Genomic DNA, 17,304 nt, shown 5'->3' on the forward strand with positions numbered 1-17,304 from the left:
TCCTTGATTGTCCCAAGATGGGCGTGATCTGGGAAAAATGAGGCTTAGATTAGTCAATGTTTTGATATTTTTTCCCCAGGCATCCCGGAAAGAGCACTTCCTCTCAAAGCTGGAGCTCAGCCCCGAGTCCTAGTCAGTGACAAAGTTCAACAAAGGCAGCGGTCCCAGTCCTCACGGTGGGAATGACGCCCAGTCTAATTTCAATACCAGTATCGATGCTAGTTGTCATTGAACTTTGCCCTCCCACTCCAAGCCTCTCAGGGACACTACAAGGGTCAGGGAAACAGCAGGTCTTCCAGACACTCATCTCAAAGTGCCAAGCCGACAGGTTTTCAGCGGTGACATTCACCTAGATGGAAGCATGTGGCCATGGACACCCCTGTTCCTTTTCAGTCTCTTGTAGGAAAACATTAAAAGGTTTCTCACTGCTTGGAAAGGTTTTCTGGAAAAGCACCTTAATGGATAAAATGAGGAATAACAGAGATACTGACTCAGCAACTTGCCCTGTATTTTCCTCAACACTTTTAGGCTGTGGGCAGCCTTATCTGATTCCAGTACACGGCCAAGTTCATTCTTTTCCTGCTATAAGAAATTTGGAGGCGAGAGCAGAGACAAGCTATTTTTGATGACATGCTTTTTAAATATAGAGTCAGCTCTCACTTTACTGAGGTGGGAGGAGCCCAGGCTGGACTCTTCTCAGGCTAGAGTGCAAATGCAGGCTTTGTGCTCATTCACCCCTTGGTTGTCAGCCGCCTTGACCTCCAACCTGGAAACCAGGGGCCTGCTACAGGAAAGCAGGAAGGTCTCCTCTTGGGTGATGGCCCTCAGCAGCACTGAGCAGCAAGGCTGGAAGACAGCAGCTGGAGGGAAACAGAGGCAGCCGAAACAGCCTGGGTGTCTCTCAAATGGAATCAGTCCTGGAATTAATGAAACGCTGGTGCTAGAATAGGTTATAAAAAGCTGCATAATGCTGAAATGCTGAATAATGAATGATCACCATGAAAAAAGTCAGTAAAACAGATTCCAAAAGTCTCCACAGAAGCCTTAAAGGAGGTGGGACAGACAGTGTGAGCTCATCCTCACCAAGGGTCCGCAGCCTGAATCGGGTTGAAAGAAAATCGGTCTCCATTAGCTCTGGCTGCAGGAAGCCTGATAGTTCTATACTGGTGAAATCTAGACATCATGGCTCCAAGTGACAAAATCCCTTCTAATTTCCAAGGGAAAGGGACAGTCTTCCAAGCAGGCCATGAGAAAATCTATAGAATATGTTTCCAGTACAGATAAGGGCATATTTCAAAATTATTATTTAAATTAGAGACAGGCTTAGCTCTTGCAATATTGAGACTGGAGTGTAGAGGGTGCAGGAGCATAAAAGGCCAGAGGCAGCTGGAGAAGCTGCCTTCATTGCAGTGGATAAGCCTATGTGTCCTGGGGTTTATCTGTCAAGAATAGCAGGTGACTGCCTGCATCTCTGCAGATTAGAGTGCACTTGGAGGCTTTGTGCCTGCTCACCCTCGGTTAGGAGCAGCCTGGACCTCCAACCCGGAAACCAGTGGGGCTTCTACAAATAACATCAGAGCCATTCGGGAGACACTGCTCCTGGGAAAGAGGCTGAGAGGGCAGCAGTGGGGACCGAGGGTCCCCAAATCCTTGGACCAGAAGCCAACTCAATCCACAGGCCTTTAGCGGAGTTATCCAGGGAGAATGAATGGGTGGATGCCCAAGGCCAAATCTCTGTTTATTACTTTGTGGCTTTGGCACCAACCCTGTGAGGAGCCCCGGCCTTGGCCTGCTGAGTCCCAATCAGCAGTTGTGAGTCCCAGTCAACAACTCAGCAAACCGGCTTTTAATGAATCAGTCCTTTTGTGAATTTGGTCATTTGGTAAATTGGTTTTTGAAGCATTGATTTTTGGAGGAATGAGCAGGAACCCTCCAGGGCCTGTCTCACAGGTAGGAAAGGGTAGATGGACAGAGCAGCGCTGCTCAGCCTCTGTGAGCTGGCATTGAAAAGTGCTGTGTGGCAGGTGGGCAGAATTTTCCCGAGGCCTCTGTGCCCTGCGATCTTCCACCCCCGAGGCAGGGCTGGGCTGCTGCACAAGTCAATGGGCAAAATCTGCAGGTGAGAAGACAGCCTCTGGGAAATGACACATGAGGGTGTTGGGGACAAGAAGAAAAGGGACTGCTTTGAATGGCCACTGGGAGTGGGAGGGTTCAGACAGAGCATGCTGTGTCTCCACTGCTGTGGTGGGTGTGTGGCGAGTCACCTGTGGCCCTGCTCAACATCCACGCATTTGCGTCCTTTGCTCGCCAAGACCGTCATTATCTGAGACAATCTGGCTGCCCAAGCCCACCCTAAGGCAAAAGCCTCCTCTGGTCGGAGGGGCCCTGCCAGGCTTGTCTGGATCCCTGCGTGCTGTCTGTGTGGGCTCCCGCTAGCTGGCCTCGGAATTGATTCTGCTGCTCCACCTGTCATCACTGCCATTTATTCATACGCGGATGTTTGCCACGGATCGCCTCTTCACATACCAGTTCTCTTCTATTTGTTCTGGGGTTTGTTGCTGTCATTTTCTTTGCAAAGAGATGTTTTCTAGTCCCCAAAGCCTACATTTCCCCCACTCACTCCTCCTCTCATCCAGTAAAGTTCAGACACTTCCAGTTAAAAGATTCTCCCGCTTATACAGCTGATGAGTTGATGACAGGGGCAGGAAGATGGCTTTCTCTGTTCCTCTTCCTTCTCCTTTGTAAAATGATGGCAATAGATTCATATCATCTTTACATTCCTGTTTTTTTTAGAGTCATCCCTGGGTATCCAGAGGGGATTGGTCCCAGGACCTTCAGGATAGCAGTATCTGCTGATGCTCAAGTCCCTGATATAAAATGATGTTGCATGTGCAGATAACCTGTGTGCATCCTCTCTTATCTTGCATTCACCTCTAGATTACCTATAATACTTAATACAATGTAAATGCTATGGAAGTATTGTTTTCTATTTGCTTTTTTTTTTGAGACAGAGCCTTACTTTTTCGCCCAGTCTGGAGTGCAATGGCACGATTTTGGCTCACCGCAACCTCTGCCTCCTGGTTCAAGTGATTCTCCTGCCCTAGCCTCCTGAGTAGCTGGGAATGCAGGCACCTGCCACCACGCCCGGCTAATTTTTGTATTTTCAGTAGTGATAGGGTTTCACCATTTTGGCAAGGCTGGTCTTGAACTCCTGACCTCATGTGATCTGCCCGCCTCAGCCTCTCAAATTGCCGGGATTACAGGCGTGGGCCACCATGCCCCCCCTGCATCATTTTTTAGTGTTGTATTATTTTTATTCTTTGAATATTTTTGATCTGAGGTTGGTGGAACCTGCAGATGCACAACCCAAGGATAGGGAGAGCCGGTTGTACCTTTGTTTTTAAGCAGCTTCGTGGAAGTACAATGGACTGTTTCAACCAAACTACCTTGGATGAGGTATGATGCCAGACACAGCTTATGGGAAAGGAAACAGTAAGTGTTACAGGTTTGTATGAGCACAGGAGGCTGCCTGAGGGAAGCACTGGGGAGGGTCAGAAGGCAGAGGGAGGGGGGCTGTGAGCAAGCACCCTTATTGTGGTTTCTGTAGGAAGGAACAGGCGAGGCGAGGCTGGAACACTTAAGATTGAGCAATTGGAATAATTTCAGGGTTCTGTGGCATATGGGCTGTCCTAGGTTGTCTGGTACTCAGCCTTGGGTTAATTAGGGAAGAGGAATACTGGCCTGGAGTATGAGAGCCCATTAAGGGAGTTGGTTGGGGTGTGGAATTAAATTAGCCGCTTAAGAAAGGGAAATGACAGGCCTCTAGCTAGGGCCTAAAAACTGGATCAAGGGCCAGGCATGGTGGCTCGTGCCTGTAATTCCAACACTTTGGGAGGCCGAGGCAGGTGGATCACGAGGTCAAGAGATTGAGACCATCCTGGACAACATGGTGAAACCCCATCTCTCCTAAAAATACAAAAATTAGCTCGACGTGGTGGCACATGCCTGTAGTCCCAGGTATTTGGGAGACTGAGGCAGGAGAATCGCTTGAACCCGGGAGGTGGAGGTTGCAGTGAGCCGAGATCGCGCCACTGCACTCCAGCCTGGCGCTGTCTCAAAAAAACAAAAAACAAAAAAACCCCAAAAACTGGATCAAGACAGCATTTTAAAAGACTGAATGACATTGACATACAATAAACTACATATTTAAATTGTACAATTCAGTGATGTTTATTTCTGTAAACACCTGTGAAACCATCACCACAACCAAGATAATGAACACATCCATCACCCCCAAAGGTTTTCTCATTCCTGCTGGGAATCTTCCCTCCCCAAGCAACTACTGGTCAGCTTTCTATCACTTTAGATGAGTTGGCATTTTCTAATTTTTTTTTTTTTTTCTTTTTGAGACAGAATCTCCCTGTGTCACCCAGGCTTGAGCGCAGTGGCGCAATCTCGGCTCACTGCAGCCTCAACCTTCCAGGTTCAAGTGATTCTCGTGCCTCAGCTGCCTGAGTAGCTGGAACTACAAGTGTGTTCCACCATGCCCGGCTAATTTTTGTATTTTAGTAGAGATGGGGTTTTACCATTTTGGCTAGACTGGTCTCAAACTCCTGTCCTCAAGTGACGCTCCAGTCTCGGCCTTCAAAAATGCTGGGATTACAGGCATGAGCCACCGTGCCTGGCCTCTAAAATTTTATATAAGTGAAATAATACAGCATGTAGCCTCTTTTGTTTGGCTTCTTTCACTCAGCATTATGATTTTGAGATTCCACCATATTTTTACATGTATCAATAATTTGTTTCTTTTTACTGTTGAGTAATACTCATTTATGGATACTATACTGCTGTGTGTTCATCCATCTGTTGATGAACATTTGGGCTGTTTTCAGTTTTGGCTGTTATTACAAATAAAGTTGCTATGAACATTCATGTATACTTGTGCATGGGTTGAATGGCTGGGTTATATGGTATGTGTATGCTTCATCTTTTAAGAAAAAAACTGTCTTCCAAAGTGGTTGTACCATTTTACATTCTCACCAACAGTGTATAAGAACTTTAGTTGCCCATGTCTTTGCCAGCACTTAGCATGGTTAGTCTTTTATCCATTCTAGTTGGAGTAAAGTGGCATCTTATTGTAGTTTTAATATGCACTTGCCTAATGACTTTGGATAATGATCATGTTTTTAATGTGTTTATTTGCCATCAGTCAATCTGCTTTGTTGAGGTGTATGTTCAAATTTTTGGGGTATTTTTTTCTTATTGATTTATTTGAATTCTTATTGAATTGTAAGGGCTCTTTATATAATCTAGATACAAGTCCTTTGATGCATACGTTTGTTTTGTAAATATTTTCTCACAATCTCTGTCTCACTTTTTTACTTTTATATTCATATCCTTTAGAAGGGCAAACATTTTAGCTTTGATGACGTCAAACTTGTTTTCTGTTTCATACTTTGTGCTTGTTGTTTCCATTTAAGAAACCTTTGCCAAAGTCAAGGTCAGTAAGATTTTCTCTTCTGTTTTCTTCTAGAAATGTTACAGTTTTAACTCTGACATTTAGGTGTACAAATGGGTCGATGCTCCATTTCCAGTTAATTTTTGCATACGGTATCAGGTAAAGGTTGATTCTTTTGCATATGACTATCTCATTGTTCTAGCACCATTTGTTGAAAAGACTATTCTTTCCCCATTGAATTTCCTTGATACTATTGTCAAAGTCAACTAACCATATATATCTTAATTTATTTCTGAGATCCTCTGTTCTAGTCATGAGTTTGTCTGTCTGTACATTAAAACTACAATGTCTTGATTATTGTATATTTATAATAGGGCTTTAAATTAGGTAGAGCGAGTCCTCTAACTTCGTTCTTTCTTGATAAAATTGTTTTGACTGTTCTACATCATAATCCTTTGATCCATGCCAATAGCACATTGTTTTAATGACTGAGGGATTGCAATATTTTTTAATGTTTATTCGGGCTAATCTCATCAGGATGTGCTCTTAACCACTCTGAATAAGGGGCTGATCCTGAGTGGGCAGAGCTGTCTCCCAACCCCATTTCCGACTCTTACCCACTCAACTCATGCATTGCCTGGATTCGCCTGTCCCCAGATGGGGTCTGGAGAAGCAGCCCTTAGGGCAGAGCAGAGTGTGTAGGAGGGGCAAGGAAAGAAGCAGCCTGTTCTTTTCTCATGGGGAGTTTTGGACCAGAAGGTGCCTGCTGAGTAGCCTGTGTGCCAACTTCCAAAAGGAAAGATACAGTCAAATTCTGCCTCGAGTTCTCAAGCTCTGAACGTTTCAGACATAAAAACAGTTGTTTTGAGAACTATAGTGAATCACGGGGGGAAAAGGTGGGAGAAGTTCCCATGGCTTTTCTTTGAAATTTCTTCACAGCAGCGTGACAGCATTTATATAAAAAGAGAGTTTATTGGCAGGTTCTGAAAGAGAGAGGGAAAACAATGCTGTTATTTCAGGCTCTGCCAATGATCTCACATGTATCCGGTGTCTTTTCTTCAAGGATTACAAAATACTTTACAAATGTTACATTTCTAGACAGTTATTAATCCTTCCAGCACCCCTGTGAAATGAAGGATACAGTCTGGTTTGGATGAATGCAAATGGCCTCCCACCTAGGCTCACTCATCCCCAAACTGAACAATGAATGATGGTGGAATTCATTCGTAAGTGCTCGTGGGCTATTGATGAGCGCTCCAGAGCTCTTACCCAAGAGCTCTTACCTGTCATCCACATGATTCTGAATCCTGGTCATCCAGAAGGCTCTTGTTAACAGGCAAACAGGTATTTCTCTTATAAACTTAAACATTTTTTGAGAAAGACATCATGCAACTTCTCTAGGTCATCCTGTTCAGATAGAAATATTTGTTTTTTTTTTCTATAAAAATCTCTTTTCCTTTTATGTACAGCTATGCACCTATATGTAAATTTAATACATTTATAAATTGTTTCTCAGTAGAAAGGAGGAGTAATTCAATCATTTTCATTATAAAGGCCACAGACCCAGCCGTGTGTCTCATGCCTGTAATCCCCACACTCCGAGAAGCCAAGGCAGGAGGATGGCTTGAGCCCAGGTGTTCAAGACCAGCCCGGGCAATATAGTGAGACCTTGTCTCTACAAAAACCTTAAATAATTAGCTTTGTCGGTGGTGTGTGCCTGTACTCATAGAAATTAGGAGGCTGAGGCAGGAGGATTGCTTGAGCCTGAGGGGAAGAGGTTGCAGTGAGCCCAGAATGTGCCACTGCGCTACAGCCTGGGCAACAGAGTGAGACATTGTCTCATTAAATAAATAAAATAGCTATATAAAAGCCATAGAATTTTAGGGCAAAAGGGAAATTTGAAATCATCTTATTTTTTTTGTTTAGTGAGTGAGGCCATTGATACACAGATGAGTGGCACCTATAGCCCATAAACTGAAAGTAAGGTCTAGAGCCAAGCTCTCTGGAGTTCTTGTCTAGAGCTCTTTCCACTGTGTGGCATAGACACAACACACACACCCCAACTTCCTACATTCCTGTCCATGGAAGACATCCACAACCAATCCCAGCACGGCCTCCATTCAATGTCGCTTCTTCTTTCAGAGATCCAGGTAGCCATTTACTTCAATGGGAGTCCACACAAGCAGAGTGGCTGTGGTGAGCACAGGCTTTAGAGCCAGACAGACAGAGAGCAATCCTGTGTTATGTCATTAATCACTGGGAGATTGACAAAACTACTCAATCTTTCTGAGTCTCAGTTTCCTCATTGATGAAATGGGGTTTGTAAACCTTGAAAGGGCCAATCCTTCAAGATGAATCCTGACTGGGTGACTGGGCCTAAATTCAGTAAGAGCCAAGTGACCAAAACTTGCTGACTAGAGGTCACATACGTGTTCTGAGTTCCACGAAAACTTGCATGTCTGCGTAGCTTTGGGACTTTCATAGTTGCCTGTTCCTATTTTTGTTGCCTGAACCAACCAGTAGTTTGTGACCTACATTAACCGATCAGAGCTCAGTAAACGTCAAACAATCATAACTAAGCAAATTTAAATGTTTCGTGTGTATATGCGGACTTGAGTGAGAACCTGGGTCGGAACTTCCTCTATAAAAGTCAAATTTCCCATTGTTCTCTGGACTGCACCTTCATTTTACATGAAATCTGTGTCTCTTTGGTATGAAAACTTTTACTGGAATAAAGTCTCTTTCCTCTACATTCCTTTTCAGAGAAGTTTCATTCACATTCTTTGGAATCAGAAGTGGAATTCAAGCAACACCCATTCTTCTCCTGATGCTGTCCTGATCCCCACATTGGGATCTGCAAGGGTCCTTTGAGTTCAGTTGTCTTCTCAGAGATGCCAGGAAGCCTCAGGTAAGCCCTCTTGAATTCAGACCTCCCACGCCTTTTTTTTTTTTTTGTGATGGAGTTTCACTTTTATCGCCTAGGCTGGAGTGCAGTGGCACGATCTCGGCTCACTGCAACCTCTCCCTCCTAGGTTCAAGTGATTCTTGTGCTCAGCCTCCAAAGTAGCTGGGATTACAGGCATGCACCACCATGCCCAGCTAACTTGTATTTTTAGTAGAGATAGGGTTTCGCCATGTTGGTCAGGCTGGTCTCGAACTCCTGACCTCAGGTGATCTACCTGCCTTGGCCTCCCAAAGTGCTGGGATGACAGGTGTGAACCACCATGCACTTCTCCTCCCACGCTTTTGATCTAAGCCTCAGAGCCTTTATTTAACCTCCTCAGCCAGTCCTCTTCATCTGGATCCTGAAAGAGACCTCCCCAGGAAGCGGGGGCCTCTCCATCTGGTTTGCAGATGTGGCCTCTTCATAAGGTTGCAGACCCAGCTGTTCCATCAGGTTTTGTGAGGACACTCTAAGGTGCACTAGAGGGATGCCTTCATTGGGTTAGAGCAATGGGTAACCCGTGATGTCTGTGTTTCCCTGATGATCAGCTGCCCTCTGGTGCTCCAACTGGCTTTATGAGCAAAAATTATGGTCCAGAGAGTTGTAATTGGCTAGGTCTCTGGACAAAAATTACCTGGGATGATCTAAAAACTTTGTTGGCCAAGGTGGGGTTCTTTTGAAATTCCAAAACTTGCCTATCTGTGCTCACAATTAGAACAAAAAAATACTGAACTTCCCAGAGATAATGAAAAGCCTTTTGCAGTTGGTACTTTTAAAGTTTCGAATAAAATCAAGAGCTATGCTTCCCTTAAAGAAAGCAATTCCAAATTAGGCAAACATCTTAATGAATTAAAAAGAGATTAGCACTTGGGAGACTGTAACTAAAGCTGCAGAAAAAGCTCTCTAAGACCCTTCTTCTGCTAGCTCATCTCTCTTGTCACCTTGCCTGTCTTCTGCATCTTTTACAAGCGCTCTACTTTATCTTTCACTCCCTCCTTCCTCTTTCACACTTTCTGAATTGCTCTTTTTCTCTTCTGACATTTCCACCTTCTCCAGATGCAGCCCCTTTTAAGGCCCAAACAATGGGGAGTAGAAGTTGGCAAATTCCATGCTCCTTAGTCCATGTCAGAACTTTTGGCCTCAGTAAAACCTTTCCCTAGTCCCTTGAAGACTAACTTCCTTGAATTTGAGTAACATTGTAGCCTAACCATCAGGGCTTATCAAGCTTGATCAGCTGTTAGCTGCTGAATGGGAAAGACTCTTTGAGGACTTTAGGCAGAGAGGTGCCGGAGAGGTGCTCAAGGATTTGATGAGGCACACAAGGAGGATATCAAATTACTAAAAGCCATCCCCCTATTTTTTCCCCATCAGATAAACTGGAAAGCCATACAGTGTTATACACAAAAAAAGGATGAGACCGTCCTTGATTATTTTGATAAATGTGAACAGACTTTCCAACAAAATTTGGAGATCAAATATTTAAATGATGAAACACTCAATTTATTTAATTCCATTTTTTTGTGTGTGGCTGGTCTTTCTGAAGCCCTCAGTACCCTGGTAAAACAGCATGACCTTAATTGGGCTGTAAAGTAACCTTATGAAATAGGCTCTTTGGCCAATTCATTATCCAAAACTTTAGAAAAGAATAAAGAATCTAGGGCTACTTGAGCATTAGACTCTCAAGAGAAGGCTGCTAAGTTAATGGTCCTTCAGTTACAACAATTAGCAAGGGACACCTCAAACATGCCCATTCTTCAAAACCAAAATTTTTTTAAAAAGTGTGTTTTCAGAAGATTTTCCAGACATTTTAAAAAGGATTGCCCTAAATACAAATGATGGCTGCAATTAAATCTTGATAAAGCCCCTGGCCCTCTACCCTCAAGCAGGACAAGGGATGCTCCAGGGACATTCTGGGAATAGAGCTCTAGTTGACATTGAGCCACTCTGTCCTTAACCCTGATACTCTGGAGTGTCCCTGCTAGAGTTCTGAACTCATCTGGATGGTCGCAGGAGCCAACCAACCTGTGATGGTTCCTAAATCTCTATGCCTCCAACTGGTGGGTCCTGACTGACAATCACTGATTTTCGTGTGTTCCATCGGCTCCCATACAATACACCCCCTGGAAAGGAACTCCTTAGAAGCCTATCAAGCCCACCTTTCCTTCTCTTGAAGTGGGGGGATAACGCTTGAGTTGGCAGCCCTGAGCGCAGCAGTACAGTTAGAAAATGGAGACTGAGTTAGAAATCACATAACTAAATTGGTCTCCAGGATATGATTTTTTTGGCCTTCAGCTGATTATTTTGAAAAGATTTCTACATTTTGTCTAGGCTCATCTTTATTTTTCCTCATAAAATCCTGTGATAAATTCCTATAATTTTATGTTATCTTGGCACCCATCGTAATCCTCCTCTACCACACTCAAACTCCTTCTTGACAAAGCTTAGATTCTCTCAGTTATTTGACATGTAAATTGCTACCCCGTTTTCTCTAAAACTCATTAAGGGCTTTGGCCATGTGAGACATAAATTTTAACCTGTTCCATTTACAGAGACACAGTTTGAATCCAACTGTCCTTTTAAACAAGTAAGTTACACCTGACACATGGCTAAAATTTTAAAATTAAAGCCATACAATCCGTATTTGTGTCTGTATATATTTTTATGTAGACAGGTGTATGCATGTCTGTTCATATACTGTCTACATAATACCAAGTTGACTTCGTTCATTTGTTCATTTGTTTTTGTTGAGCCACCGTGCCTGGCCCCAAATTGACTTTTAAATAAATGTGAGTATTCATAAAGTAAGTAAATAAGCCCAAATGCTTTTCAAGTCCATGTGACTTTAGTCAACTTTTGGCAACTAACACTAGTTTAGTACTGTTTGTTTAATAAAAGTAACCAGATCTTCTGAGTTATCAGCAAAATATGCATGTATTTAACGTTAAGATTCTTGCTTTCATGATATGTGCCTAACAGACAAGTAATATAAAAATGGTTAATAGAAAATTTAACTTGAGATGATGGTTAGAATTGTCTAATGTCTCATGGAATTTTCCAAATTGTTAAGAGTGAATACATTAAGGCTGGGAGCTGTGGCTCACGCCTGTAATCCCAGCACTTTGGGAGGCTGAGGAGGGCAGATCATGAGGTCAAGAGTTCTAGACCAGCCTGACCAATGTGGTGAAACCCTATCTCTACTAAAAATACAAAAATTAGCCAGGCATGGTGGTGTGCACCTGTAATCCCAGCTACCCGGAGGCTGAGGCAGGAGAATTGCTTGAACCCGGGAGGCAGAGGTTGCAGTGAGCCAAGATCATGCCACTGCACTCCAGCCTGGGCAATGGAGCAAGACCCCATCTCAAAAAAAAAAAAAATTGCAAGAGGCTTTGATTTTTAATTCTGAAATCTGTTTTTTAATAGCCACCCTCTGAACTACAACAGTTTCTATTTTTGCCACATTTCTTCCTGAGATCTATCTAACTTCTCTAGTTTCAGGTTAGAAATGCAGCTCTTCGGCTGGATGTGGTGGCTCACACCTGTAATCCCAGCACTTTGGGAGACTGAGGCAGGCCAATCACCTGAGGTCAGGAGTTCGAGACCAGCCTTGCCAACACAGTGAAACCCTGCCTCTACTAAAAATACAAAAATTAGCTGGGCGTGCTGGTGGGCGCCTGTAATCCCAGCTACTCAGGAGGCTGAGGCAGGAGAATCGCTTGAACCTGGGAGGTGGAGGTTGTAGTGAGGTGAGATTGCGCCATTGCACTTCAGCCTGGGCGACAGAGTAAGACTCCGTCTCAGAAAAAAAAAAAAAAAAAAGAAAAAGAAATACAGCTCTTCTTTCTAACCTTGAAAAGGTCTATCTTTTTGCTTGGCTCAGGTAATGTCTTTTTTCTTCCACCTTTTCTTCAGCTACTGTAACTTTTTTCTCCTATTCTAACTGCTGTTATGGCCTGATGCTGAAACGTTTACCTTGAAGGTCTAGAGAAACAATGTTACCTTCAGCGTAACTTGATTCTGTATTGTTGGGTTTTCTTGATGTGTCTGAGTTGTTCCATGTAACCAGGAAACTTCCCATGCTGTTACTAAGAGCCATGAGTTTCCCTGCTCAAGGTACTAGTTTTCTTGTTTACATCCCTCTATAATATGAGTACATTCATAACCCTGGACACGCTCTTCCTGTGTCTGATTAAATTCAAGTACCAGGTCAACTTTCAGTTTATCTAAAAAACCTACAGGAGGTATTTTCTTTACCTTTTAGGTAACTGACCTAGAAAACAAAGACTCTATGTTTACTAAGATAATTTCTTGTGTTTCATGTTATCTTTATTGAATTTTTGGTTACTTAGGAAAACTAATAGCTACTTGGGAGGCTGAGGCAGGAGGATCACTTGAGCCTAGGAGTTTGAGGCTTCAGTGAACATACCACTGTACTCCAGCCTGGGTGACAGATCGAGACCCTGTCTCTTTTTTTTTTTTTTTTTTGAGACGGAGTCTCGCTCTGTCGCCCAGGCTGGAGTGCAGTGGCGCAATCTCGGCTCACTGCAAGCTCTGCCTCCCGGGTTCAAGCCACTCTCCTGCCTCAGCCTCCCGAGTACCTGGGACTACAGGCGGCCACCACCACGCCCGGCTAATTTTTTGTATTTTTAGGAGAGATGGGGTTTCACTGTGTTGGCCAGGATGGTCTCAATCTCCTGACCTCGTGATCCGCCCGCCTCGGCCTCCCAAAGTGCTGGGATTACAGGCATGAGCCACAGCGCCCGGCTGGGACCCTGTCTCTAAAAAAAGAAAACTGGCCAGGCATGGTGGGTCACGCCTGTAATCCCAGCACTTTAGGAGGCCAAGGCGGGTGGATCGCCTGAGGTCAGGAGTTCGAGACCAGCCTGGCCAACACGGCGAAACCCCATCTCTACTAAAAATACAAAAATTATCTGGGCATGGTGGCATGTGCCTGTAGTTCCAGCTATTTTGGAGGCTGAGCTCAGCGGGAGAATCGCTTGAACCTGGGAGGCGGAGGTTGCAGTGAGCCGAGATCATGCCATTGCACTCCGGCCTGGGCTACAATTATGAAACTCTGAAACTCTGTCTTGAAAAAAAAAAAAGAAAACTGAGCTTTAAAAGGTTAGAGTTTTTATATCCATGTAACATTCTTTATTGCTTTTTAAGTCTTTTTATTATCACTCTGGTTAAATGAATACCTACTATTTAGTAGTGACCTGTGATTCTGTTTTGATCAAGTATTTTGAACCTTTTTACATATTTGGTGGGTTTCCCCCAGGAACAAGATTCTAAATTAAGTATTTTTGATCTAAAATTAACTTCAGGATTTGCCAGTAGGGCCCCTGGAGAGCATCAAATAATGTGTTTTTCATCTTGTAGAGATATTAAATAATTAGGCTTATTGGGCAAGTCATGTGGGAAGCATTATCAAACAAGAAATAGTGTTTAATTTCTTTTAAGTTATATTTGTGTGATGTATTATTAATATATGTTCCAAAATTATATGTGATTCCTAAGATTCTGATCTGTTATGATATGTACGATCAGTCATGATTTTGATTATTATTAACTTGTATGTCACAGAAATAATGAAATTTCTTTCTCAATTGCATCTTTAACTGTGGCTATTCTAAGTCTTATGTAATCCACTGACAATTATGGTTTTACTTTTATTCCTCTAAAAAAGCTATTTATAATCAGTTACAGTCCAAAAATTTGCTGCCTCATCAAGGAAATTCATGGAAAAGACACCAAGTTAAGAATTCCCTCTAGCCTCATGGGAAGGGGACCCTATCAGGTACTTTTAACCAACCTGTGTGCTGCTAAATTACAGGGCATTGAGTCATGGATCCATATTTCTCATTTGAAAAGAAGGCTCTTGATCCTTCTACCAAGTGAACCTCCCAACTGGTCACTGATATCAAGCTCAAGTTAATCAAACTACAGCCACCGGGACAAGAAGAAGACAACATCTGAGGTAGACCGCTTTCTCCCAAGATACCAGAGCAGGCTGTGTAACCTCTTCCTTATCTTCAGCTAACATGCCTAGTCCTTATGTTTACTTTGCAATTATTTTAATTATCATAGCTTTGAGAATCTTTTCTTTTTTTTTTTTTTTTTTGAGACGGAGTCTCGCTCTGTCACCCAGGCTGGAGTGCAGTGGCGCGATCTCGGCTCACTGCAAGCTCCGCCTCCCAGGTTCACGCCATTCTCCTGCCTCAGCCTCTCCGAGTAGCTGGGACTACAGGCGCCCGCCACCGCGCCCGGCTAATTTTTTTTTTTTTGTATTTTTAGTAGAGACGGGGTTTCACCGTGGTCTCGATCTCCTGACCTCGTGATCCGCCCGCCTCGGCCTCCCAAAGTGCTGGGATTACAAGCGTGAGCCACCGCGCCCGGCCAGCTTTGAGAATCTTATGCATCCTTGGTGTCTTATGCCACTGTGGGGTAGTTCCATATATTCCACTATCTAGACACACCATGGGACTCACTGCCTTGCTGGACTCTTTATAATCCCCTCTTTCTACACCATGCTGTACTTCTTCCTTTTCCTTTCTTTCTCGACTCTGCTTGCCAGTTCTTCCTACTCATGGGAAGATAATGCCTAGATACAGCAATCCCAATCCTTGCCTCTGCAGGCAACCTAACTGAGTGTTGGATACGTCACCTTTCCCCCTGCCGAATTCACTGGAGGAAACAGGAATCCTATAATCATCCCAGTGACCGGCTTCCCTAATGTGCTCAGTTGCTTGGTACTCCTGTTTGATCCACTCACTGTTGCCTGTTGGGTGCATATTCATGCTCCTGAGGTTCATCCTTGTTTTCTCCTCACTGGTATATCCCATAAATACCTTCCTATTACCCTACCGTGCATTTCCTCCCCTTCTTCCGAATACTCACCACCCCCTCTACTGTATATCTTGCAAAGTCCCATAGAAACAGAACACTTAGGAAGACTCCTCTCTGCAGAATATACCAAGGAAAGCTTAAGAGTCTTCTCCGTGGCTCCCCAAATCTGCTGGTTGGATCATACCACTCTCATTACCTAAGACAGGTACTTGGTTTGACCACATACCCTCTCTTGCCTGTAAACAGCTCCTTGAATTTTCATAACCTCTCAGGATAATTATGTGCCCCTTCAGGCTGTGTTTTTGGCTGCAGCTATGTCAGCCAAAAAGATGTTTTCTACCCCTGCCTCGGGTCCCGAGAAAACGCAGGCATTTGCTTTCTGGGTCAAGTCATTGCTCCTGTCACCATTATTAAGTCTCTAACTCAGGGAATATAGAATCTACATCCCAGGGCCAAAAGAGCTCTACCAATAACTGATGACTGTGCTGGTGATAGCCCCTCAGATTATAAAGATGATAGCTGTGGATACTCTCAAGGATGTGATTTACCTGGCGGGCTTAACTCTAGTGAAGGATCTAAATGGGAAAGGATTCTGGGGTTCTGGTTTGGGCTAGGCCCTGCTTGGAATGAATATAGGATCAGAAACCTTTCCTGCACGGTTAGCAGAATTGCCCACTCCACTGCCTGTACCATCAGGGGACAACAGAGATTTCTAGATTCCCTTGCCCATGTGATCCTGCACAACCACACTGCATTAGACTGTCTCCTGGTTGCATGTGGTGGTGTTTATGCTGTCACTAACCCTTCCTGTTGCACCTGGGTAAATACTTCCATTCAGGTTGAATTAGAAGCATCTGAGATCCAAAGTTGGCCAAATCCTACAGCTGGCTGTCTGAAAAGGACACCTTCAGAAAGCCTCCTGGCTGGGCTTGCTGGATTAGAATTCCAATTTCCAGATATTTTCAGCCGGCTTCTTCTGGTATAGGATTCCTTCTGTGTTCTGCCCTACAAATCGTAATGAATCTCATTGGGCTAAGCATTTGGCTCCTCTTTAAAATCATTCTAGCCTGCTTTAACAGATGCCTGCATGAGACCCTCACCAGGATCGTGCTGACCCAAGACCTTGAGACTTTAGACTCATTCCAGCTGGAAACGGAAGCCAGCTTAAGCCAAGAGATGTTAATCCATATTTAACAGGCGCCTGAGTGCCTCTCATAAGTAAATGGCTCTAGTTGCTCAGTTGGTCATTGCCTTGTCAAAGGATCTCTGCACAGGACTAGAAGAATCTGGAACAGGTTGCCAGCCACTCTAGCAGGATGATGGGATGCAACCAACCTAATCAATCATCAGTGCTGTCTGCTGACAGGTTTTGATAAACGGGGGGCATGTGAACCTTGAAAGAGCCAATCCCTCAGATGAATCCTGAGTGGCTAATAGCCTAATTTCAAAAGAGCCAAGTGGTCATTTGCTTATTAGAGGTCACACACATACTTGGAGTTCCTGGAAAACCTGCATATCTGCTTAACTTGGGGGCTTTCATAGCTGCCTGTTCATGTTTGTGCTACCTGAGCCAACCAATAGACTGTGACCTACGTCAACAAACCAGAACTCAGCAAGTGTTGACCAATCAGAACTAAGCAAGTTTGAATCCTTTATTTGACTAAGTGGACCTGAGTGGAACCTGGATGGGATCTTTCACTGTAAAAGAAAAACCTTCCCTTTGCTCTCTGGAACGTACCTTCGTTTTACACTGAAGGCTGTGTCTCTTCAGTTTGCCAACTGTTACTGGAATAAAGTCTCTTTCCTCTAAATTCTCTTTCGAGAACTTTTGTTCACAGGATAAAAGTCGTACCCGTCCCATTGGTCCAAGTTGAGGATTAGCTATGTCGAGTCATGTAAAATAGTTCATTTAGGTAAGTGCTTGGCACTTGTTGGCTGTGATTTTGATGATGAGCACAGCAGTGATGCTAATGACAACTCCTTTGTGTCATCCTACTGTTTCATACTTCCATGTCACACCTGAAGTCAAATGGGTAATACTATACATTCATTCATTCTC

At 43.8% G+C, this 17,304-nt stretch overlaps 1 protein-coding gene across 6 annotated transcripts in view; it reads left to right on the forward strand.

Annotated features, from left to right (window-relative positions):
* LOC116460379 (testis expressed protein 56) overlaps positions 1-17,304 on the forward strand; it is a 179,595-nt gene that overhangs the window by 83,702 nt on the left and 78,589 nt on the right. For 2 of the 6 annotated variants that reach the window (XM_058432654.1, XM_058432653.1), the window contains exons 7-10: positions 3,409-3,505; positions 7,601-7,654; positions 8,222-8,366; positions 14,233-14,376. The gene's annotated coding sequence lies outside the window, so the exon portion shown is untranslated. Of the gene's footprint in view, positions 1-79; positions 930-3,405; positions 3,506-7,600; positions 7,655-8,221; positions 8,367-11,891; positions 12,002-14,232; positions 14,377-15,324; positions 17,047-17,304 lie in introns of those variants that run through there. The other 4 variants (XM_058432655.1, XM_058432652.1, XM_058432656.1 and 1 more) reach the window with 4 other exon arrangements.

This window comes from Hylobates moloch, unplaced genomic scaffold (genome assembly GCF_009828535.3).
Source record: "Hylobates moloch isolate HMO894 unplaced genomic scaffold, HMol_V3 SCAFFOLD_20, whole genome shotgun sequence".
NCBI classification, from domain to species: domain Eukaryota; kingdom Metazoa; phylum Chordata; class Mammalia; order Primates; family Hylobatidae; genus Hylobates; species Hylobates moloch.